The sequence below is a fragment of the Mauremys reevesii genome, linkage group 12 (assembly GCF_016161935.1).
Source record: "Mauremys reevesii isolate NIE-2019 linkage group 12, ASM1616193v1, whole genome shotgun sequence".
Classification (NCBI taxonomy): Eukaryota; Metazoa; Chordata; order Testudines; family Geoemydidae; genus Mauremys; species Mauremys reevesii.
In genome coordinates this window covers 21,264,591-21,288,733 of record NC_052634.1, presented here as the reverse complement: position 1 = coordinate 21,288,733, position 24,143 = coordinate 21,264,591, and the positions used below count along the sequence as shown (strand labels likewise).

General features: G+C 48.4%; 1 protein-coding gene and 2 non-coding genes across 3 annotated transcripts in view; 2 read left to right on the top strand and 1 right to left on the bottom strand.

The window, feature by feature from the left end:
- Positions 1-24,143, bottom strand: part of LOC120375922 (zinc finger protein 883-like) — a 127,249-nt gene that overhangs the window by 67,019 nt on the left and 36,087 nt on the right. The gene's annotated exons all lie outside the window — the stretch shown is intronic.
- TRNAK-UUU lies at positions 14,126-14,198 on the top strand. Its single transcript has one exon. It is a non-coding gene; the product is annotated as a tRNA-Lys (tRNA).
- TRNAN-GUU lies at positions 16,599-16,672 on the top strand. Its single transcript has one exon. It is a non-coding gene; the product is annotated as a tRNA-Asn (tRNA).

Here is a 24,143-nt window from a genome sequence, read left to right as displayed (position 1 = left end):
ATGATGATATGGAGAAATTTCAAGTGCAGTTCTGTCAATAGGAGAGAACTCTCCAATTTACTAGCCATGCTAACAAAGACACCGCAGTAATTTAAAATCTCCACTTGGAAATGGTGAACAGCAGCAGACCCCCGACTAACTGAAGGAAGTGCATATGAGCACAGTGTAGTTCAATTGTTTAAATCAATATGGTCTCAGATGGCTATGTTGGCAGGTGAAGGCCTTCTGCTGATGTAGCGCTGTCGCAGGGGATTAGAGATGTGTAACTACGTTGCTCAGCTGTGTCTGTTTTTCGCACCCCTGAGCAATAATTATACCGATAAATGTCTTTAGTGTAGACCAGACAGTTTTCTCTTGTGTTTTCTGCATTTGTATCACTTCTCCCCTACTTCCTACTACTTTGAAAGATTTAAAGTGTGAAAAGAGAGGTATTTTTCCTCATGATGCTAACATTCCCACATAGGAGACCCCTTCCACCAACACGCATGGCAGAGGAACCAGAGATATATGAACTCACAGAAGTGTTGGGACAAACTACAACTTGAGCCAAGGTTCAGTTGTTGGCAATGGGGATTAAAAGAAAACTAACATATGTGACCAGAATTTGTGATCTTTGAATATATTAGTGTTACTAGTGAAAATGAAATCATAGGTGATGTTATTGGTTAAAGAGTAAGAGACTAATTGTTTGATAATCTGAATAATTTTGGAAAACTGAAAATTGTCTTGTTTTTTTTTTTTTAGTTCAGGAAATGATGGTTAATCTTCAAAAGTTAATTTGATTTAATTTACCCCCTGTAGTGTAAGGAGTTCTGGTAGAAAACCTCACTCCAAAGGTTGAGGTGGGAGAATAGGTGTTAGAGTGTATAAGAGAATATTGGGTCTGTATAGATTTTATTTTTGTATTTCAAATAGAACTTATTTTGCTTAGCTTCAAAGTCAATTTCTATTAAAAGGAAAACTACTCAAGGAGACAAGTTGTATAAGTTTTTACCCACTTACACTGTAAGCGTCACTGACTTCCCCACTTCTCTAATTTGCAAAGGAAAGGCCTGACATCTGTTACAGGATGTGTCCAGCAGGTAGGAAAGCTGCAGTTGTCAACCATCAATGCCAAGGAAAAGGCTGAAGTCCATTGCCTTTCATATCTAAAAGCCATCTAGAGGCTGGTCTACACTGAAAAGCTGTGTTGACATGGCCACATCTCTCAGGGGTGTGAAAAATCCACTCCACTGAGAGAAGTAGTTAATGTGACCTAAGCCCCAGTGTAGACAGTGTTATGCTGTCAGAAGAATATTTCCAGTGTTTGAAGGGTAGACATACCCTTAGACAGATTGATACCCTCTGGGAAGCGAGTCATGACATCAATTCCAATTTTGACCCATCTCTCTATGTGAGAAATCTGCTAGTATGGAGGGCTGAGCCAGCTGTGTGATCACCTGGTTCAATTGAGGAAAAGTTCTTAGTACCCATCAGTCCAAAGACTGAGAGAAATGTTGAGTTCAACCATTGTCATTTTAGTATTTGATTGTTCCTTTCTCTATTTTTTGTGTTGGCCTTTCTGTTCTATCAGAGTGTGACTGTATAGCTCAGTGCATGTGTGATAAATGCTCTTTGGTGCCAATTGGCAGAGAGGTCAAAGTAATTCACAAGAAACTCCTGCCTCAGACCTGACAAACTCATCACACCTAATGCACTGATTTTTATGATATTTATCCAGGAAGCATAGCAGTGAGATCTCTACTGAAAGCTTGTAAATTATTGTTACTCCTGATCACTGCAAGAGGTGTGTATGAGTCCTATTGAAGGAGTCATGTAAGTATATGGAAAATTATGCCCATATGGTATTGTCATGAAAGTGAGTCACCCCAATCAAAGGTCTTGTTGGGAATGGCCCATTCAAGTGGGAGGAATTGTCACCCGTCCCTTGCTAGCCAGTTATGCGGTGTGTTGCTGCATTGTCAATCTTTGCACCAGCCCAGAAAAGCCAATGGAAAACTATCAAAGACAAATTATAGACATCAAAACCCTGTGGAAGTGTAAACGACAATATGACAATGAGGAAATGATCCTTTCTGTGAATATACACAAAAGACTGATTCATTTTATAACATGGTGGAGAGAAACACTCTGGTTCCATTCACCAAGGAGATCACTAATGACCAATGGTGCTTCAAGAAAGGCAGGGCCCTGGCTCCTAGGGACTAGCAGTCACTGCAATAGACTGTCACCTCACACTTCAATCTACTTAGGTAGGAAAGGTAACTATTAAAAAGTGTAGGTTGCATTTTGTGATTTTGTTTTGTTGGTAACAGTTGGTTTCCATCATTCACATTTGTTTGTTTAAATCTCTGTCCCTTGTTAAAGAAATTTCCCTCTGATCAATAACTGTGCTCAAGTGCTATGTGTGATCCAGTAGCAGTGGGCTACAGTAAAACTGGTAACCTGAGATGTACCATTGCTTCGGGCAGAGAGGATCTGGGATTTTTCTGAGCCCTGGTCTACTCTAGGGGAGGGAATCAATCTAAGTTACGCAACTTCAGCTACATGAATATCGTAGCTGAAGTCGATGTACTTAGATCGACTTACCATGGTGTCTTCGTCGCGGTGAGTCGACTGCTGCAGCTCCCCAGTAGACTCTGCCTGCGCCTCTCACCGAGCTGGAGTACAGTGGTCAACAGAAGAGTACTTGAGAATCGATTTAGTTGCATCTACACTAGATGCGATAGATTGATCCCCCCCCCGCTGGATCGATCACTGCCCGCCAATTCGGCAGATAGTATAGACATACCCTGAGTATCTGGTGATTGGAGCTGGACCCCAGAGGGGGACACATTGAAGGAACTCAGGGGTTAAGGTGCCTTTACTGCCAACTGTCAAGGTTGCTGTAGCTCAGAGGAGGGTGCTTGAGTGCCTGATAGGCTGGTGAGTTTGGTCACTAACATCCAGCTGCCAAATGCAAAACTCCTTCTTCCTAGTGGAAGGTGGCAACAAGGAAACTCACAGCCCTTAGCTCCCTGAGAAGGGTCACAATATGTCTCTATGTTGATTCACCTGTCAAATTCACACAAGGAAAGCTCCCTATAGCATAAAACTCTGCTGTATGAAATCATGGAACATGTGCTCTTCGCTCTGTGAAAGCACATAAAGAATCAAGCGCTGGAGGGTAGGGTTTGGGTCCAGAGTGACCTAGACAAATTGGAGGTTGGGCCAAAAGAAATCTGATGAGGTTCAACAAGGACAAGTGCAGATTCCTACACTTAGGATGGAAGAATCTCATGCACCGCTACAGGCTGGGGACAGACTGGCTAAGTGGCAGTTCTGCAGAAAAGGAGCTGGGGATTACAGTGGACAAGAAGCTGGATATGAGTCAATAATGTGCCCTTGGTGCCAGGAAGGTTAACAGCATATTGGGCAGCATTAGTAGGAATGTTGACAGCAGATCGAGGAAGTGATTATTCCCTTCTATTTGGCACTGATGTGGCCACATCTGGAGTACTGCATCCAGTTTTGGGCCCCCCGCTACAGAAAGTATGTGGACAAATTGGAGAGTGTTCAGCGGAGGGCAACAAAAATTATTAGGAGACCTAGGCATATGATTTATGAAGAGAGGGTGAGGAACTGGAGTTATTTAGTCTGCAGAAGAGAAGAGTGAGGTGGGATTTGATAGCAGCCTTCAACTACCTGAAGGGGGGTTCCAAAGAGGATGGAGCTCGGCTGTTCTCAGTGGTGGCAGATGACAGAACAAGGAGCAATGGTCTCAAGTTGCAGTGGGGGTGGTCTAGGTTGGATATTAGGAAAAACTTTTTCACTAGGAGGGTGGTGAAGTACTGGAATGGGTTCCCTAGGGAAGTGGTGGAATCTCCATCCTTAGACCTGGGTTGACAGAGCCCTGACTGGGATGATTTAGTTGGGGATTGGTCCTGCTTTGAGTAGGGGGTTGGACTAGATGACCTCCTGAGGTTTCTTTCAACCCTGATATTCTATAATTCTAAGTAGCTGCAAGTGTCTCTTTGTGTTCACATCTGTAAAGACGCTAGGAATGGGCGACGGGATGGATCACTTCATGATTACGTGTTCTGTTAATTCCCTCTAAAGCATCTGGCTTTGACCACTCTTGGGAGCTAGGACACTTGACAGGATGGACCATTGGTCTGACTCAGTACGGTTGTTCTTATGTTTTATGCACAGAAATGAGGCTCTTACAAAGCAGACATTGGGGGAGGGGCTCTAAATTTAAATCAGCATTAGAGAAAAATATGTTCAAACACAGTGAGACTCGATGTATGGAAGAAATAACACGTGATCCCCATCTCCTTCCCCAAAGCCTTAGGTGGGGATTAGCTGCCAACTGCTGCGACTGCTGCTCTGAGGGGAGCGGTATAAGTTGTCTGCCTGTGGGTGCAGCCCACCAGCTGGTTCTCCTGGGGCAGACGGTGAGTTGCTGGGCAGGAATGGTGCATCAGCTGGAGTATGAAATATGAACAGGGATCTAAAGACTCTACACTGGCCTCCAGTGGGGTTGAGATGCCGAGGCAGTGGAATTTCAGCATCAGTGTCATCAAGATTCAAAGCTGCTTGGGGTGGAGAGGAGGGGATGACTCCACTGGATTTTTAGTGCATCCCCTAGCTGCTCGCCCATGACAGCCTGGCTTTGTCATTGCTCTGTGGTTCTCCTGTTGCTCATTCCCAGCTTCTGGAAAGCAATGGCTGGGGACACCATCCCTGCCCATCCTGGCTAATAGCCATCGAGGAACCTATCCTCTGTGCACTTCTCTAGTTCTTTTTTGAACTCTGTTCTAGTCTTGGCTTTCACAAGATCTTCTGGTAAAGAGTTCCATGAGTTAACTGTGCGTTGTGCGAAGAAATACTTCGTTTCAAACCTGTAGCCTATTCATTTCATTTGGTGACTCCTCCTAGTTCTTGTGTTATAAGAAGGAGTAAATAACACTCCCTTCCTTGGTCCTTTGAAAGATGATATTTGAGCCCCCACCTCCCTGCCCCACCTCTCATGTCCAGGGAACAACAGGGATATAACAACACGGCAAACAACAAGGTTCAAAGTCAATGCACCTGGGAGAAGTATCTGCTGTTTCATTCCTTACATTCCTGTCCCATTTCCTTTCCCTCCTTTCTGTTAAAAGCTTTTGTGTTTTGCACAGAAACATTATTTCCACAGGAGCCACCCAGGAGTGGGGGCTGCATTCCTGTGCCAAACAGTCACTAGAAGGAGGCAGACAAAGGCCTTTAAGATGAGGTGTCCATCATTGTCAAAATATCATCTCCCTCCTTCAGCTCACTGGCAGCCTGAATTTCTTCCTTATCCTACCAGAGTCTTGTCTGGACTCAGCACTATCCAGCCCCTCTGTATGTAGTGGGCAAAACCCACAGACCTTGTCTTTAAAAACAATCCGCCCCCTTCCTTCTTAGGGAAGATTTTTCTATGATTGAAGTTGAGCTTCAGTTCCCCTCTCCTAGGGGCAGGTTGGGTGTGGGGCCAGCTCCTAATGAGATCTGTTTTCATCTTTGCCCCCTAACTCTGCTCCCAGCTGTCAGGCGGCTTCCAGCCCATCCATCCTGCTTACTAGCTCCATGGTCACGTGTAACCCCCTTTGCCAGCACACGTAGCCTGCAGGAAAGCTGCTCCTGCCAGCTGTGTCGGTGGTATAGTGGGGAGCATAGCTGCCTTCCAAACAGTTGACCTGGCTTCAATTCCCAGCCAAGGCAATAATGGCTTTTCTCTTTTGTTGGTTCCTTGTCTGGAAGTGGTTTAATTTCAGTCACATTGTGTTACAATCACATTATCAATAGAATGAGACAATAAATGTGTCAAAGCCCAGCAGGTCACACAGGAGGGAGGACTACAAGGGGCTGGAATGTGTCATCTGAGAAGACAGAACACTTGGAAACCTGCATCTCCCATCCCCTGGCTTCTGTGTGATGATACCAGCTGCGTGAGCTGTTTGTACCCTGTTCCTGCATGATGGGGAAATAAAGTTTTGAGTCAGTTTTTGCTCCTACAGATTCCTTTGCTGTTACAATTATATTGATATGAACAAAAGGGAAGCATAAAAACAACCAAAAAACCCATCCAACTTGCAGTACAGTTAGGAAAGAGAAGATCAGGGTAAGCCAAACATTTCAAAATAAAAATTAATACTGAAATGGGAGCCGGGAGAATGAGATCAGGTATGTGGAGATCCCCTTGATATTTGAAACCTACAACTACCCAGCTTTCTGAACACCTGTGAGGAGCAAGATGGAGTTGGGACATCTTCAGTCGTTGATTGTCTCTCTGTGTTCTCTGTCGCTTTCTTCTCCCCCCATTCTTCTTCTCCAGTGTCTCTGCCTTTCTCCTCTTGCTCCCTCTCCCCCTGCCCTTTCCCAGGAACTCACAGTCTACAGCATTCAGGAAAAGCCAGAGTTTCATAGATTCATAGACTCTAGGACGGGAAGGGACCTCGAGAGGTCATCGAGTCCAGTCCCCTGCCTTCATGGCAGGACCAAATACTGTCTAGACCATCCCTGATAGATATTTAAATATTTTACTGGCTGCAGCCACAAAGCGAGAAAAATTACACTTCTGGTTCAGAGTCAATGCACACACATAAGAATCAATGGGCTTTTAATTCCTTAGGTTCTGCCACCATATGCTGCTTCCATTTCATTTCAATCTTTCCCCAAGATTTCTCATTGTGCACAGCAACATTACACCCTTGGGAGAGAGTGGACCAGAGACTGAATTAATTTAACCTACAAAAACCAAACAAATAGAAATGTAGATCAGAAATGTACTCTCTAGGTTCCTCCAGCCCAGGGGTTGGCAACCTTTCAGAAGCGGTGTGCTAAGTCTTCATTTATTCACTATAATTTAAGTTTTCGGGTGCCGGTAATACATTTTAATGTTTTTTAGAAGGTCTCTCTCTACAAGTCTATATATTATATAACTAAACTAGTGTATTGTAAAATAAACAAGGTTTTCAAAATGTTTAAGAAGCTTCATTTAAAATTAAATGTTGATCTTACACCGCTGGCCCGCTCAGCCTGCTGCTGGTCTGGGGTTCTGTTCACCTAGGCTGGCAGTGGGCTGAGTGGGGCCTGCGGCCAGGACCCCAGACCGGCAGCGGGCTGTGCAGGGCCAGCAGCCGGGACCCTCAGCCCACTGCTGCTCAGGGGTTCCATCCGCCGGCTCCTGCCAGCCGGGATCCCGGCTGCCGGACCCGCTCAGCCCGCTGCCTGTCTGGGGTCCCGGCCCTGCCCACGTACAGTGGGTACCTACCTTCTCCCTGGTTCTGGCCCTTCTCTTCCTCTCTCTGCACTGAGCTGAGGGTGGGAGTGGACCGAACACAGGGCTGGGGGTGAAGGGTCTGGCCAGGAGCTAGAATGAGGAGGGGGCTCAGGGTTGGGGCAGGAGGTTTGGCTGTGGGGCACTTACCTGGGAGCTCCCATTTGGTGTGAGGGTGCAGGTGGGAATGTGCGGAGGGTGCAGGAGCTCCGTTTGGTGCTCAGGGTGGGGTGGGGATGTGCAGGGTGCATGGGATGTGGGGATGTGGGGGTGCAAGAGTCAGGGCTGGGGGCATGTGAGGGGTGCAGGTATCAGAGGAGTGGGGCTGGGGATGTGTGGGGTGCCAGAGTCAGGGCTGGAGTCATGTGGGGGTGGAGGGGTGAAGGAGTCAACAGAGGGTGGGTGGTACAGGGCTCAGGGCAGGGGCCTGGGGGTGTGTGTGGGGGGGTCAGGGCTCCAGGCAGAGGGCTGGGTGACTGCCCCCCTGAACTCCCCCCCCGTTCCTTGTCCCGACTACCCCCTCCTGGGACCCCACTCCCTATCTAAGCCTCCCTGCCCCGTGTCCCCTGACTGCCCCCCTAGGACCCTACCCCCTACCTGTCCCCTGACTGCCCCAACCCTTATCCACACCCCCGCACCCAGACAGAACCCCCTGGACTCCCATGCCTATCTAACCGCTCCCGCCCCTGACAGGACCCCAGAACTCTGGACCCATACACCCCCAGCTCTCTGCCTGCCACAACCACTCTCCACGCCCCTACCTCCTGACAGCCCCCAGAACTCCCGACTCATCCAACCCCTCAGCTCCTTGTTCCCTGACTCCCCCAGAGACCCTCCCACCCGAACTGTGCCCCCAGGCCCCACCTTGCTCCCTGTTCCTGACTGCCCTGTCTCCTATCCACCCCCACCCCTAACAGACCCGGGACTCCCATGCCCCATCCACCCCCGGTCCCTGACTGCCCCTCCAGAGACCCCATCCCAACCACCCCCAGGATCCCACCCCATCCAACCCACCCAGCTCCCTGTCCCCTGATTGCCCCCCGCTTACCCCAACCCCCTCCCCCAGCCCCGGACCCCTTACCATGAGGCTTCCCGCTCATTCGGAGCCCGGCTGCCGCGCACAGCCACACCCCTCAAAGTGCTGTGCGCAAGGCGGCAGGGCGCTGGATGGCGGGAGCTCTTTCCTCCCCACAGAGCCAAACGCTGCCGCGGAGTGCGGAGCCCGGCCCCCAGGCGCTGCAGCGCGGCAGGCCTCCAGGGAAGGTGGGGAGGGGCCAAGTTGCTGTGCTGGCAGGATTTTTAATGTCACACTGGAGTCGGCAGGCCCCAGCGTGCCATTAAAAGTTGGCTCGCGTGCCATCGGTTGCCGACCCTGCTCCAGCCCAACCTTCTGCTGATGCACCTCAACGCATGGCTATGAAGGGTTTGAAGCTTTCATTGCTTAAGTTCCAGGACCCTGAGGGATTTCAGCTCCCCTTTGTCCAGAGGAAACCTTCACCCCACTCCCAACCAGGTTCTTGTCCATGGGATCACTGTAGGGGGCTGGGTCCCTGTTTGTCTAGTCTCTCTAGCTAGGACAAGCCAGGGCGCCTCTACAGGAATCCATGGCACACCCACATCTTGAACACTGCGTGCAGATGTGGTCACCCCCCCGATAAAAGATATATTGTAATTGGAAAAGGTTCAGAAAAGGGCAACAAAAATGATTAGGGGTCTGGAGCAGCTTTCATATGACGAGTGATTAATAAGACTGAGACTTTTCAGCTTGGAAAAGAGATGGTAGAGGTCTATAAAGCAATGACTGGGTTGGAGAAAATAAACAAGGAAGTGTTATTTACTCCTCTAGACACGAGAACTAGGGGTCACCAAATGAAATGAAGAGGCAGCAGGTTTAAACCAAACAAAAGGAAATATTTCTTCACATAACACACAGTCAACCTGTGGAACCCTGGGGCACCTAGGATCGGCCACTGTAAGAAGACAGGATACTAGGCTAGATGGACTGTTGATCTGACCCAGTGTGGCCATTCTTATGTTGTGTACTTGTGAACTGGGGTGTATGAGCACCAGGGCCCTCTGTGGAGCTGCCCTTCTCCTTCTATCTCTCATGTTTCAGTTGACTCCAGCCTTTTTTTCTATTCAGCATCATTGTAAACAAGCTGCCCTCACCTCCTGTCCCCTCCAGAACCAGTGTCCCCTGTCTTGTGTAAATCACTGACCTCTCTCAGCACTGACTGCCCCTCCATGTCCCTGTCCCTCCCTCTGTGCTGATGGGACCCTTCTCTCCAGTCCTTCCTCCTCAAGCAGCTCAGTGGATGGGAATCTTAGCGTCACCCTGGTGCTTTAGGAGCAGAACCCCCCCAGAGCTTCCATGCAATTGGCACTTTGCCATCACTGCTCAGGACTGTAACCTGTGCAGGGAGACTGACTGGGCCACGTGCCAGCTGGGCATGAGCAAAGCAGCAGGGGTGAAAGGCAAACGTGGGGAGTGAACCCAGGGCCTTATACATGCGAATCAGGCACTGTACCACTGAGCCACATCCCCAAACAGGCCTTCTTTGCTGACTGTTACGCTCAGAGCCTGCCTCTTTCCAATGCATCCAGTGGCTTATAAGCTTCATGGGAAACCTTTTCCCCCCAGTCATGCTCTCGTGCAGGTTGCTGGGTCTTAGGGGTCACTTTGCAGCAGGGCCAGATTTGATGTGTGGGGTGGAGAGAGTGTGTGCGCCCTGGACTCAAGGTTAGCTCAAAAAACAAACAAACAAAAAAGGCAAGGGAAAAACTGCTGGCTGGGAGCTGAATATGCAGGACAATGGGTTGGGATTCTTCTCCGCTCAGATTTGTTATGTAGCTGGCAGTCTCCCAAACGATGGTCTGTTCCTTCCCTCAAAATGCCGGCTAACCCTCTCCTTTTCAATTTAAAGCTCCATGAATGGAAAAAAAATAATGAGGAAGAAAGCATAGAAGCTATGGACGTAGTTAAGAAAGGACTTGGGGTGATAAAAGACCAAAGGAAGGAAAGTATCAATGTTTCTGCCTGGTTTTAAACCAGGGATCTTTTGCAAGTTAGGCAAATGTGATAACCACTACACTACAGAAACCAGCTGCTGTCAATTTTGGGGCCCTTTTCTAAGGCTTTCTCAGTAGCTGCTACACCAGCTGATTTGCCTTTGAAGAACAGGGAAACAAAGGGCACCAAGAACTTATGTTTTTTGGATGAGCCAAGAAAAGGGAGCAGCATTGTCCCCCTCGGGTAGCCCCTGTTCAATTCCAGGTCAGAAAGCAAAACTCTTCTGCAAGAATATCCAAAATATATTGTGTTTCACTTTATTTCAGAAGTACAGTTGTATGGCAATTAAATGATGACTCTAAAGTTTCATAAAAGCAAAGAACATTAAACAAAATAGTGTGGGAAATACGGATGTATCTGAGAAAATGGCTTGGAATGAAGGAAGACAAAAATTGATGGGTCGAGAGAACAGGCCCTGTTTCCCCCTGGTTTGGAGCTTCTCTCACAACTACTGGAATAGAAAAGCTAAGCAAATGGGGTTCTATTGTTGCACAGGAGATTGAAGTGAGGCTATTTTCTCCAGATGGTCATGTCAGGAGTGGGATTTGAAACCACGTCTCTATGCAGAGGCCAGAACACCCAAGAGATAGGAAAAAAGAGTCTTGAAACTAGCACTTTAGACCAGTCCACCATCCTCCTGCTACAAAGACCATGACTTATGAACCCTAGTTTTTGTTAATAATTGATGAACTCTTTAGGGAGGTCGAGATGGCACATCTCTTTCAACTCCTAGAGACCTTCTCCAGCACAGCTGAATTTTAGACACACTCACCCAGACCTAGAGTTACACGTTTCCTGGAGCTCCATGAGTTCTGTGGTGGTGTAATCTCCCTGCTCGTGTTTTAAGTGAACAAAAGATGGGTGCTGGCATTCTGAGACAGTAATGGTGAACCTCAAAATCCTGCCCTGTGGGCTAGATAGTTAAGCAACCAGCACCCACAACCTCTACCATGACAGCATCCTGTCTGGCAGGAACTCATTTATCAATAGCTGGGGTGTGAAATCCTCATTTCTTTGTTGTTCTATCACTGTAGTCCCCACTTTCCTATTGCTTGTCTGTATAATCTGTGTCTGGTGCTGTGATTCTTTCTGTCTGCTGTATAATTAATTTGTTGAGTGTAAACCAATTAAGGCGGTGGGGTATAATTGGTTAGATAATCATGTTATAATGTGTTAGGATTGGTTAGTTACATTTCAGTAAAATGATTGGTTAAGGCATAGCTAAGCAGAACTCCAGTTTTACTATATAGTCTGCAGTCAGTCAGGAAGTAAGGGGGGGTAGGGTAATTGGAATGATGTTTTGCTAAGGGTGGGAATAGGAACAGGGACACAGGCAAGGCTCTGTGGTGTCAGAGCTGGGAAGGGGGACACTGAGGAAGGAAATCAGAATCATTGCTTGCTGGAAGTTTACCCCAATAAACATTGAATTGTTTGCACCTTTGAGCTTTGTGCATTGCTGCTCTCTGGTCACGCAAGAAGGACCAGGGAATGGGAGGGTGATGGGATAAACCCTCTAACAAGTACGTCTTTCAGGGTGTGAAAAACCCCAGAACCAGTATAATTAAGCTGACCTAAACCATGGTTAGATAGTGCTAAATGAAAGGAAAGATTGTTCTGTGAATGTAGCTATTAGAGGGATGGAATCTAGAGCAGGGCGGGAGCAGCAGCTGAGGCAGAGGACAGCCTGGGCCGGGCAGATGCTAGGAGCAGAGCACCAGAGGCCTCTACTGGCTCAGTCCTCAGCAGCAAACAATCAGTCCCCACCCGCACACCGGGACAGCAGCCTGGAGCCAAGGGCAGTGCCCAGTGGGGGTTTCTCTTTTTTCCTCTTCCTGGGGTGAGCAGGGACCTGGGGGTGTTTCTAGCAGGGCAGTTGGAACTGAATTGGGAACCAGCTTTTAAAAACAGGCAGCTCAAGTTCAGACTAATTTTGTTACAATTTTCTTTATAATGTAAAATAATTCAAAAGTAAACGGGCAGGAATGATTGGAACTCTTTTATCCCGGGCATAGAAAGAAACGGCTTTTTGGCTTTTCCTGATACGGGAGTCAGGTTCATTCACTGTTCAGAAGCAACGTGCTCAGAAGCCTATTGTGTTTCATTTCTTAGGTTCTGCTGCCATCGTGTGACCATTTCCTTCCCCTCCTTTCTGTCCAAAGCGCAGAGCCCAGTCCCTCCAGGGAGAGAAGGACATCTTTCTTCTTTCCTTCCTCAACAGCCCCCTTCCCTGGAGAGCCCTATGCTGGGGTCTGGGTGGGGAACAGCCATTTCTGAGGATTAATTTCACACCATATTTGGTGTTGATATATAGCTTTTACAGCCAGACTAGATCACTAGGTACCTCTGCTCTGACCTGATTCAGAAGAGAGTCCAGAGAATTTTACCCAGTGACTCCTACACCCACCCCAAGATCTTCTGGCTGAACGAGGAGGGTTCATTCAGAAAGTCATCGTGTTTGGATGTAAAGGTGGGAAATGATGGGAAATTGGCCCCTCTTTCAAGTTTTAATGTTGTAACTTCGACATCTAGATTGGGGTGGCCAACCTGAGCCTGAGAAGGAGCCAGAATTTCCCAATGTAACTGCCAAACATGCACCTTTGTATGCAACTACTGAGTCAGTTGTGAACCTTCCCATCATTATCATTATCCCTTCGAAATGATGATGGTGATGGACACTTGGCTCGATATCCCAGTGTGCTCTGGACGTCTACAGGTTGCATTAGCCAATCCAACCATTTGACACTTGCAGATGGGCACCTCTGTATTGTGCCTGAGACTTGTACAGCTATGAAAGGCTGGTAGATCAGGAAAAAGATCTTGGAGTTCAGGAAAAGATCTTGGAGTAATCGTGGATAGTTCTCTGAAGATGTCCACGCAGTGTGCAGAGGCGGTCAAAAAAGCAAACAGGATGTTAGGAATCATTAAAAAGGGGATAGAGAACAAGACTGAGAGTATATTATTGCCCTTATATAAATCCATGGTACGCCCACATCTCGAATACTGTGTACAGATGTGTTCTCCTCACCTCAAAAAAGATATTCTAGCACTAGAAAAGGTTCAGAAAAGAGCAACTAAAATGATTAGGGGTTTAGAGAGGGTCCCATATGAGGAAAGATTAAAGAGGCTAGGACTCTTCAGTTTGGAAAAGAGAAGACTAAGGGGGGACATGATAGAGGTATATAAAATCATGAGTGATGTTGAGAAAGTGGATAAGGAAAAGTTATTTACTTATTCCCATAATACAAGAACTAGGGGTCACCAAATGAAATTAATAGGTAGCAGGTTTAAAACAAATAAAAGGAAGTTCTTCTTCACGCAGCGCACAGTCAACTTGTGGAACTCCTTACCTGAGGAGGTTGTGAAGGCTAGGACTATAACAATGTTTAAAAGGGGATTGGATAAATTCATGGTGGCTAAGTCCATAAATGGTTATTAGCTAGGATGGGTAAATATGGTGTCCCTAGCCTCTGTTTGTCAGAGGATGGAGACGGATGGCAGGAGAGAGATCACTTGATCATTGCCTGTTAGGTTCACTCCCTCTGGGGCACCTGGCATTGGCCACTGTCAGTAGACAGATACTGGGCTAGATGGACCTGGTACGGCTGTTCTTATATAGATGCTGATATTTTCCCCTCTTTTTAACCAGCACTAACACCAGGCCAGGCCAGGGCTGGGAAGAGAGAACAGCAGGTTTCCCCTATTGTTGCCATCTTGCTTTTTCTTGACTAGCTTCACCTCTGCACCAACTTGTGCTTTTTTTTTCAATGTGAGCCTGGCTAGCTCAGTTGGCAGAGCATCAGACTTTTAATCTGAGGGTCCAGGGTTCAAGTCCCTGGTCAGATGATAAACTTCTCACTGTGATTGTAAAAATCTGACTTTCTGGAGTCTTCTTTGGTGTTACTCTTTCTCTTGAGGATTTTGCCTTTCCTAACAAGGGCCTTTGTGTGGGGGGGATTGAAGGAGCAACTCCTCGACATCCCCTCTGTCCTTGCAGGCTGGAGGAATACAGTCCTCTGGGCATAGAGCCTGTTCCTCCCCTGCACACACACACACACACACACACACAGAATGTCCCTAAGGAATTAGAATCACCTGCTGCCTTCCCCTGTCCTGCTGGATCCTCAAATGAAGATGCTCTTCAGCCCAAACCCATGTCCCCTCTTTTCTCAGTGCCCCTCAATCCCAACCCTCAGTCCCTCCTATGCTCACTGCTCCTCACTCCCAACCAGAGCCTGCTCCTCTTCACCCTTCTCTTCTGTCCCAACCCACAGCCCCCTCCTATTCCCAGTGCCCCTCAATCCCAACCCAGAAGCCCCTTCTCCTCATGCTGCTCCTCAATCCCAACCCATGGCTCCCTCCTTCCCTCCAGCAGCAGGTGCTTCAAGACCCCCTCAGGAAGATTTTCTTGAAAGGTTTCATGTGTGAGTCTGCATGTGGATTTTACAGTATGTTGGAAATAGGTTGGGTTGTTTGCCAAAATGATCACTTGTGGCTGGTGTTGGATTCTCAGTCTCCATGTTATTGGGGCAGGAGAAACAAAAGGTTGTTATCCTTGATGTGTGAATCAAGTACTCAACCCTGGGTGTAAACTAAATGAGCTGCCTACAGATTCTGGCAGCCACAATAAGCATTTGGTGCAAGAGCTCAGACCTGTCCCTGTCCCAGAAGGAGGGGGCCATCCGTGTGGGGCTTGGACCACTGACCTATCAGCTCTTAACTGCCAAACTTTCAGTAACTCTATTATCATTCCAGTGAATGTAATTTAAATCATAAGAAAAACCACACTGGGCTAGACCAAAGGCCCATCTAGCTCTGTGTTTTGTCTTCCGACAGTAGCCAACACCAGGTGCCCCAACAGCCTGTCAACAAGGCACCCCTGGGAGTTGAACCCAGCATCTCCTGTTTACAAAACACATACTTTAACCAGCTAAACCATGATGCCTGCCTATGGCCAAGATACACTGTCTGCCCCCACCTGACTCCCTGCCATCCCCACCGGGGCCTGACAAGCTTTACTTGTGTTTGGATTCTGCAAAGCAGAGGAGCAGGTGACATTTTCCTTGCAAGTTGTGTGTGAGTCAATCTTTGGCCAGGTTTGCACTACAAAGTTATTTCAGCAGAATTATATTGCTCAGGTGTGTGAAAAACACACAACGCTCCCTCGGTCGGCAGCTTGTGGCTGGTGCACACACTGCAATGCCACGTCTGGCAACAAAACTGCCTTGGTCACAGGATTTTACAGATTCTACAGGGTAAAAAGGATCTATTTGGGGTTTGGACCCCAGTGGGAGCTGGGTAGCTGAGTGCCGGAGACGGGAGCACTTCTTAAACTGTTTTCAGTTAAGCTTTCAAGCTTGTGAGGGACGAGGTTCAGCCTTGGATCCGTGTCTGCAGCAGGCAAGCACCTCTGGCTCAATCCCTCCCCCCTCCCCGCCGTATTAGGAGACTAAAACGCGGAGCGAACGCACACGCCTTGCAAAGGAACAGGAGCCGGGATCTCGAACAAAAGTCAACATTTTATTAAGATGAGGTTCAAAGAAAAAAAAAGTGTACGGTACAAGTTTCGGCATAGAAGTTTCTGGTGCTCAGGGAACAACGTACAGCTTACCCAAGGGGTGCGAAGTTCGGTTTAAGATCGGGTGGCGTAAGGAATACATAATCTGCAATAGCCCTGAGGGGGGGTAAAAGGTTAACGTACAGACACTGAGTTAGGAGGGTATGTTGTCCATATGAGGGCTACGTTCGGGTGTGGAGTATAACGAGCGGATACGACGATGAGGATGGATTGACCCGCTTTTGGTGAGTTTTAACGTTCGGTGTTTTGGATTCTTTGCCACAATCTAGTTGAAGCAGGGTCAGTAATGAAGTCTACCCTGCCATCTGTTGGTGATCTGTCGTCAAGGCCTTTTGGGGCTGATGTCATTTGCATGGTTACACCCACCCCGGATTGCATGATGGGAGTGCTTGTCCAAACGGTCATTTCAGTCCAAGAGTCCAGTATTTGCATAAACCCACCCACTGACCTGTGACTAACAATCTCGCTCTGCTAACTCTTCCAGCAAAACAGGCCAAAAGAAGTGTATGCGAGCGCTGTACCACAGCCCCGTGCTCTATTCGGTTCCTTCCAACAGAACTTTCGCTCCATAGCAGTCCAGTTCCTTGTTGTTGCTTGGCTAACCACTGCATGCGTGTGCTATACCGTACCCTGAGCTGATTCCAGGCTTTTGTGCTCAATACAGCCGTGTCTCTGTGGCGCAATGGGTCAGCGCGTTTGGCTGTTAATCGAAAGGATGGTGGTTCGAGTCCACCCAGGGACGACGCTAAGCCCGTGCTATTTCCTTGCTTCTCCGAGGCCTGTGGGGGGAGCCTCAAAGGTCCCATTTCGCTGCCTCTTGGCCTCAGTGCTTTCAGCTGGTGGTCCAAAGAGCAGGCTGGATGCCATTCAGAAACCCATCTGCCAGCAGCCGTGCCGCAGGCTCAGGCTTAATCCCCAAAGCCAAGCACAAAAACTTTGAGCCGGGAACATTTCGCTCCCTTCCCGCCTCCGCCCAAGCGGCAAGGGAGAAGCGGAGGAGACAGGCCGGCTCAAAGACACCTCCCTCCCACTTCCCTGTACGCTGTGCAAAGCTCTTGGCCTGCCTCATGCCTCGTCAGGAAAGCGCGGCCATGCGGCCCAAGCCTGAGTCACGTCCGCGGCCTGGCCCGCCCCGCCCCGGCTGACAGCGCGCAGAGCCACGCGAGTCAATGGCAGGTCGAGTCGGGAGCCTCGGCTCTTTCCCCTGACAGCCACACACACAGCGCTGCCTACGCCCCGAGAGCCTCCCTCGTGTTCTCCCGCAGCAGCCGCCTGCCGGGGTGGTGGGAAAAGGGGACCAGGAAGCACTGCAGCCTCATTCCAGGACAGGAGGCCCTCACCATGCCCAGGCCTGCCTCTTGCCTTCAGCCCAGGCAGCCAGAGGTGCCAGGGAGCTCCCTGGCAGGCCGCCGCTTCGCCTCAGCCACCTCTTGCCTCATGGCCTAGGCTCTTGGTGCTCTGCTGGTCACCCGCTCGCTTGAAGGCCCAGAGGGAAAAGAAACAAGCGCACGTGTAGCAGAGGATGGTTTCGATCCATCGACCTCTAAGTTATGGGCCCAGCACGCTCCCGCTGCGCCACTCTGCTGCTTCTTCACACCCTCCCCCTGCCACCTAGCCGCCACTATCCGGATTAGTGCCTTACGCGCTCTCGTGCTGGCAGGCAGATGCGCAGGCTGCTAGGCAGCTGCCCTGGTCACAGGATTTTACAGCTTCTACAGGGTAAAAGGGATCTATTTGGGGTTTGGACCCCATTGGGAGCTGGGTAGCTGAGTGCCGGAGATGGGAGCACTTCTTAAACAGTTTTCAGTTAAGCTTTCAAGCTTGTGGGGGACGAGGTTCAGCCTTGGATCCGTGTCTGCAGCAGGCAAGCACGTCTGGCTCAATCGCCCCCCCGCTGTATTAGCAGACTAAAACCCGGAGCAAACGCACACGCCTTGCAAAGGAACAGGAGCCGGGATCTCGAACAAAAGTCAACTTTTTATTAAGATGACGTTCAAAGAAAAAAAAAGTGTACAGTACAGAGTTTTAGCATAGAAGTTTCTGGTGCTCAGGGAACAACGTACAGCTTACCCAAGGGATGCAAAATTCAGTTTAAGATCGGGTGGCATAAGGAATACATAATCTGCAATAGCCCTGACTGGGGGTAAAATGTTAACGTACAGACACTGAGTTAGGAGGGTATGTTGTCCATATGAGGGCTACGTTCGGGTGTGAAATATAACGAGCGGTTACGACAATGAGGATGGATTGACCCGCGTTTGGTGAGTTTTAATGTTCGGTGTTTTGGAATCTTTGCCACAATCTAGTTGAAGCAGGGTCAGTCTGAAGTCTGCCCTGCCATCTGTTGGTGATGTGTTGTCAAGGCCTTTTGGGGCTGATGTCATTTGCATGGTTACACCCACCCCAGATTGCATGATGGGAGTGCTTGTCCAAACGGTCATTTCAGCTGCTGCGATATCCCCAGTGTCTTTGTTATTGGGGCAGGAGTAATCCAGTGTATTTTCCTGTTGATTTTGGATCAAGGACAGAGTAACTGTACCTGGCATTTGAGGCCTGAGAGCGTCACCCTCTCCTGAAAAGTATTCACCATTTAGGGGTATGGGTTCCTAACGGCCACTCGTGGAGGGAGGTAGAAATGGATGTTTGTTGGTGTCTTGCAGGTGCTGCTGATGTCCTTTCTGCTGTCCCTGGTGTGGAAAAACAGAGGCAGAGGCAGTTTTGAATCTCTTCAAATTGTTGTTAGTGGTGCAGTTGCTCACCCTAAGCTTATGCCGTTAGATCTCTTTCATGGGGTATTTAGTCCTGAGGTAAAAGGTGTGTTGTGAGGGAGTGAGGTACCAAACGTCAGTTGCAGAGGTGGTGCATATGCCACAGAAGTCGTGTGCCCCCCCTGCCCCTGCTCAAGAGTCCAGTATTTCCATAAACCCACCCACTGACCTGTGACTAACAATCTCGCTCTGCTAACTTTTCCAGCAAAACTTTTCTACCAGGTTCTTATGCAGCAGTATATTTCTACCAACTTTAGCTTTTAAGTACCATCAAAGACAACCTGTTTAAGTATAACTAAAATTCCTGCTTCTGCATTGAAGATTTTCAGTGTATGCTATAACACATTATTTAAAAAAGAATAATAATTAAGTCTATTTTTAAACTAAAGAGAAGAAAACCATAAAATATGTGTTTAGAGATTGCTAAAGAATCCCATGGTGCAAAACACAAATATTGATTTTCAATCTCTTTTAACTTGCTATTGTTTGGAACCCATGTGCCTTGTCTAAAGATTTTTATATTGGTTTGGGTGAGTTCTGAAATCAAGAACTGCTAAGTACCGTTCTACTGTTCTTGATTCATGTCACCAGGATTACTACACTTAATTACTCTTGCCTAATAAGAAAGAGTTTGGAGATCCCACAGCAGCCAAAATCACCATTTGGACAAGCACCCCCATCATGCAATGCGGGGTGGGTGTGACCATGCACATCAGCAACTAAATGCCTTTGCATCACATCACCAACAGATGGCAGGGTAGAGTTCATTCTGACCCTGCTTACACCTCCCCAGCCAAGAATTGGTGGTCCTGATACATCACACTCCCTGTTATACCAACTCATTGGTATTGAATGCTGAAGTTATGGCTAGCAAAAGTAGCCACCCATCTCTGCCCTGTAGCATCCAGCTTAGCCCTTGTTAACACAGAAGTCAGTGGATTGTTCTCTGTCCATAGCTGAAACTGAGCACCAGACAAGTAGTCTGGAAATTTCTCAGTCACGGCCCATTTCAAGGCCAAGAACTGCAGCTGGTGGATGGGATAGCGAGTTTCGCTATCAGACAGTCCTCAGCTGGCAAAGGCCACAGATTTACATTTATCTTCCACTTCCTGGTAGGCGAGTGCTCCCAGGCCCTCCAAACTGGCATCAGCATGCATGATAAACGGTTCGTTTGGGTCAGCAAGGACTAGGACTGGCACATGAATCAGGCAAATAATGATTTCCCGTAAAGCCCTGTCACATCTCTCATCCCGCCATGTCCCCAATGGAGAGGAGAGGAGCCCCTCCCCTGTCCCAGGCCAGGCACACCAGATCTGTGCGGGGAGGTGTCCATGGCCCAGCCCAGGCGTGCTGGAGCTGCTGGGGAGAGAAGTTCCTTCCTCAGCCCGAGCCCACCAGAGTTGATGTTGCAGTGGGGGAGAGGTATCTCTCATCTGGTTTTTAGATACTCTGATGAGAGGGAGCAGGAGAAAGATTTTTCTTCTCCTTGCATTTCAAACCCTTCACACACACACCCCCAACCACTTTCTGCTCTAGCCTGATCTCTCTCTCTCATGTCTCCAGGGCCGTCATTAGCCATAGGCAGCTGCCTAGGGCACCACTAGGTCTGGGGGCACCGCTCTGCTGGGAGCCCGGACAGATGGGAAGCAGTGGAGCATGTAAGAGCAGGGCTGCTGGGTCCTAGAGAGAGCCGAATGCAGCACAGTCTGAGGGAGGGGATTGGCTGCTGGGGTCTCTGGGAAGGGGAGGGTAGGGGTTGGGTAAGGAGCTCACCTGTGAGTGTGACTCTTTCCCCCCGGCTGAGGTGAGGTGAGGCAGGCTCTGCAGCTCTGGAACCAGTGTCCTTTGTTGTCCCCCATAACATTCATTCTTCTCCCCCCCTGCCCCATGGAGCACCCCCTCCTTTCTCCCTCCTCCTCAGGAGGATCCCTCTCTCTCTCCTCCCTCCCCTCCATCAGGGCTGGGTTGGGTGAGGTGCTGGGGGGTAGGTGTGGGGGAGGAGGCTGGCTGGCTGCCTGCTGAGGAATGACAGTGAAAGTAACTCACTTCCTGGGCAGTGAGCCAGGATTGGAATGTCACACGGGGCTGGGATGGGGTTAGCCAGATGTGTGAAAAATCAGGACAGGGGGTTGGGGTAGGGTGAGCAGATATCCCTATTTTATAGGGCCAGTCCCAATTTTGGGGTCTTTTTCTTATATAGGCTCCTTTACCCCCCACCCCCACCCCCTGTCCTGATTTTTCACACTTGCTGTCTGGTCACTCTAGGTGGGGGTAATTGGTGCCTATATAAGACAAAGCCCCAAATATCGGGACTGGCCCTATAAAATCAGGACATCTGGATCTGGTCACCCTAGCTGGGGAGCGCCTCCCCCCGGGCTGGCAGCTGCCACCGATCCATCTCATCCGGGGGGGAGCTGCACAGGGCAGGATGAGCTGCTGTGGCTCCATGGGTGACCTGTCCCTGAGATCAGATGCTGGGCTAACTTCACCATGGTCCGTAAGGCTGGTGGTGGTGCCCATTGGCGTGTGATTGGACCTGAGGGTTTGCTGCTGCTGTTGCTATTCTGCACCCCAAGAGGTGGATTTTGGGGTCTACTACTGCAGCTGTTGGACCAGCAGGCTGGGGGTGAGCCAAGCATGAAAGCAGTACTGTGTTGCCATTTAGATTGTCATTTAACAACTTTGTTTGCCAAAAATTCTTGCTAACAATCCTGAATCCAATTTCAATATTTTTTTTTAAAAAAAATCAATATCTTAGCCAAAAACAGAAAATTAAGTTGTTGACAATTATTAGTGACAGGTTTGGTTTGGGGCAGGGAGTGGGCCAGTTTTCATCAGAGAAACAAAAAATGTTGACTGACTTTCCTATAGCCTATTACTCCTGATAAGAGCCCTCCAACAACTGTAATATGCTCATCTCCTTACTAGTGTATAAAGCAGGGGTCGGCAACCTACGGCACACGTCCCAAAGGTGGCAGGTGAGCTGATTTTTGATGGTACGCAGCGGCAGGCTGAGCGGCTCAGCCCATCACTGCTCTGGGGTTCCAGCTGCTGCCCTATTGCCAGCTGGGATACCGGCCGTCGGCCCCACTCAGCACCTGCTGCTGGCCTGGGGACCCCCCAAGGAACCCCAGGCTGGCAGCGGGCTGAGCAGGCCAGCTGAACCACTCAACCTGCTGTCAGCCTGGGGTTCCATTCACTCAGCCGGCAGCGGGCTGAGTGGGCTGGAGGCGGGCTGAGCAGGGCCGGTGGAGGGTTGAGTGGCTCGGTCTGCTGCCAGTCTGGGGTGCCGGCAGCACTCAGCCTACTGCTACTCCGGGGTTCCAGCTGCCGGACCCTTGCCAGCAGGAGCCCAGCCGCCGGCCCCTGTCTGCCTCCTGCCAGCCTGGGTGAGCAGAATCCCAGGCTGGTAGCAGGCTGAGGGGGGTTGGCGGCCGGGATCCTGGGTGGCAGGAGTTGGTGGTCAGAACCCCAGACCAGCAGCGGGCTGAGCAGGGCCTGGGATCCTTGTCTAGGGTTCCAGCCACCAGGCCCGCTCAGCCCACTGCCGGTCTGGGGTTCCATTTACTCAGCTGGCAGTGGCCTGAGTAGGACCTCAGATAATAACAATAGTTTATTTATATAATATACACATAGAGAGAGAGACCTTCTACAAACGTTAAAATGTATTACTGGCACGAGAAACCTTAAATTACAGTGAACTTGGCACACCACTTCTGAAAGGTTGCTGACCACTGGTATAGACTGACCATATGTTGTACTAAGATTCTCCTGCTTTTTTTTTTATCCTGTGAGTCAGTATAGCTTTTGCCAGGCCAGAAGTTGGGCAGCCAATGTTTTACGTTTTCACAATGTTTTCTCCAACTTTCATAAAGTAAATACATAGTTAATATGAGTTAAAAAGGCCAGGGACACTTCCTTGTGAAGAATCTGTACAGCAGATCATGCTAGAGCTGTGAAAATGTCAGTTTTTGATGGAACTTTAGAGGCAGTTATTTATCATGTATTTTATCATGTGAATGTGCTGCTATTGCTAATGTCTTTCCAAACAAAAATAAGGCACAATAGGACTTCTGTAACATTTCTGTGCGACCTTAATCTAGATGAGATGATTCTGTGCTGACTTCATTTTGGTCACTTTGTGCTTTACCTAGCAGTAAAACTAGGGTTATATTTTCCCACTGTTTGGAAACCCAGCTTATTAAACTGATTTTGCAGCCAAAAAAGCCAGAAAGATTGCTTTTAATTAAAAAAAATCTTTGTTTCAATACCTCTTCATATAAATTTCCAATACAATTTTGACAAATTAAAAAAATTATATTATTTGCATCATTCTGTCAAATCAGAATTTTTTCTATAGTGCTACTTCTTTAGTGCTAGTGCATCAGCATTACATTGTGCTTCATTAAGTTAAACTGGTTTTAATACCGTGAATGTGGCAAGTTTTCCAATAGTGTAAGCTTATATTTCTGTTGCTAAGAGCAGATCAGGCACAGGGGCACCAGTTTAATAATCTCGCCTAGGGCACCATAAATCCTAAGGACGGCCCTGCATGCCTCAATTCTCTTTTTCCTGGCCTTGTTCCAGAGCCCTCACAGCCCAATTCTCTACCCTAACGTTGAGCACTCTACTGCCCCCTGAACCGCTCATTCCAACCCCACCCCAAAGCCTGCACCCCCTAGCCAGTGCTCTCATCCCCCTGCACTCCAACTCTCTGTCCCATGTAGCCTGATTTAGGGTGTACTAATAATATTAATTTGGAAAATATGATGAAAATTTAATTTATTAGCTTACATTTTATTTAATTTAATTGAGTTATAAAGTTACAGTTGCATTACTGCTATTCAAAAGATACATATGGCATTATATGCAACAAAGTTTTGGTTAATATACTCACACCATTCCTTGATAACCTGGTGATAAGAGACACAGGACCAGCCTTGCAGTTCAGGTTTTCAATTCTTGAGTGAAAGATGCAGTGCTTTGAAAAAGCTAATGTTACTTAGGGTTTACTTGACTAAGTTAAACTTAAAATCAAATCCTAATAAACAAAGAATAAAAACTTAGGGAAACCGAGCTTAGCCGAGTTACTTTGAAACTTAAAGTTTAAGAACAAGTACAGCCTACTGATAGTAGATAGAGAGTGGAGGAAGTAAGTCAGAATGACAGAGCGATGTGCTCTAGCGAGGTGGGTTACCTCTTTTATAGGGCACAAGCGCCAGGAATCCTTCCTCCTATGCTCAAATTTCATTCCTTACCCACAAAACATTAGGGTACGCTTACTTCATAGGCTAGTATGTTTGTGCATGTTGATGACATGTACATATGCACATAAGTTCCCTTGTGGTGTACGTGTTAATTCTGTGGGTACAACACTGAAAAACCCCTTATGCCATTCTCCATTGTCGATTGGTCTAGGTAAAGGTCTTAGACAGGCGTGGGTAC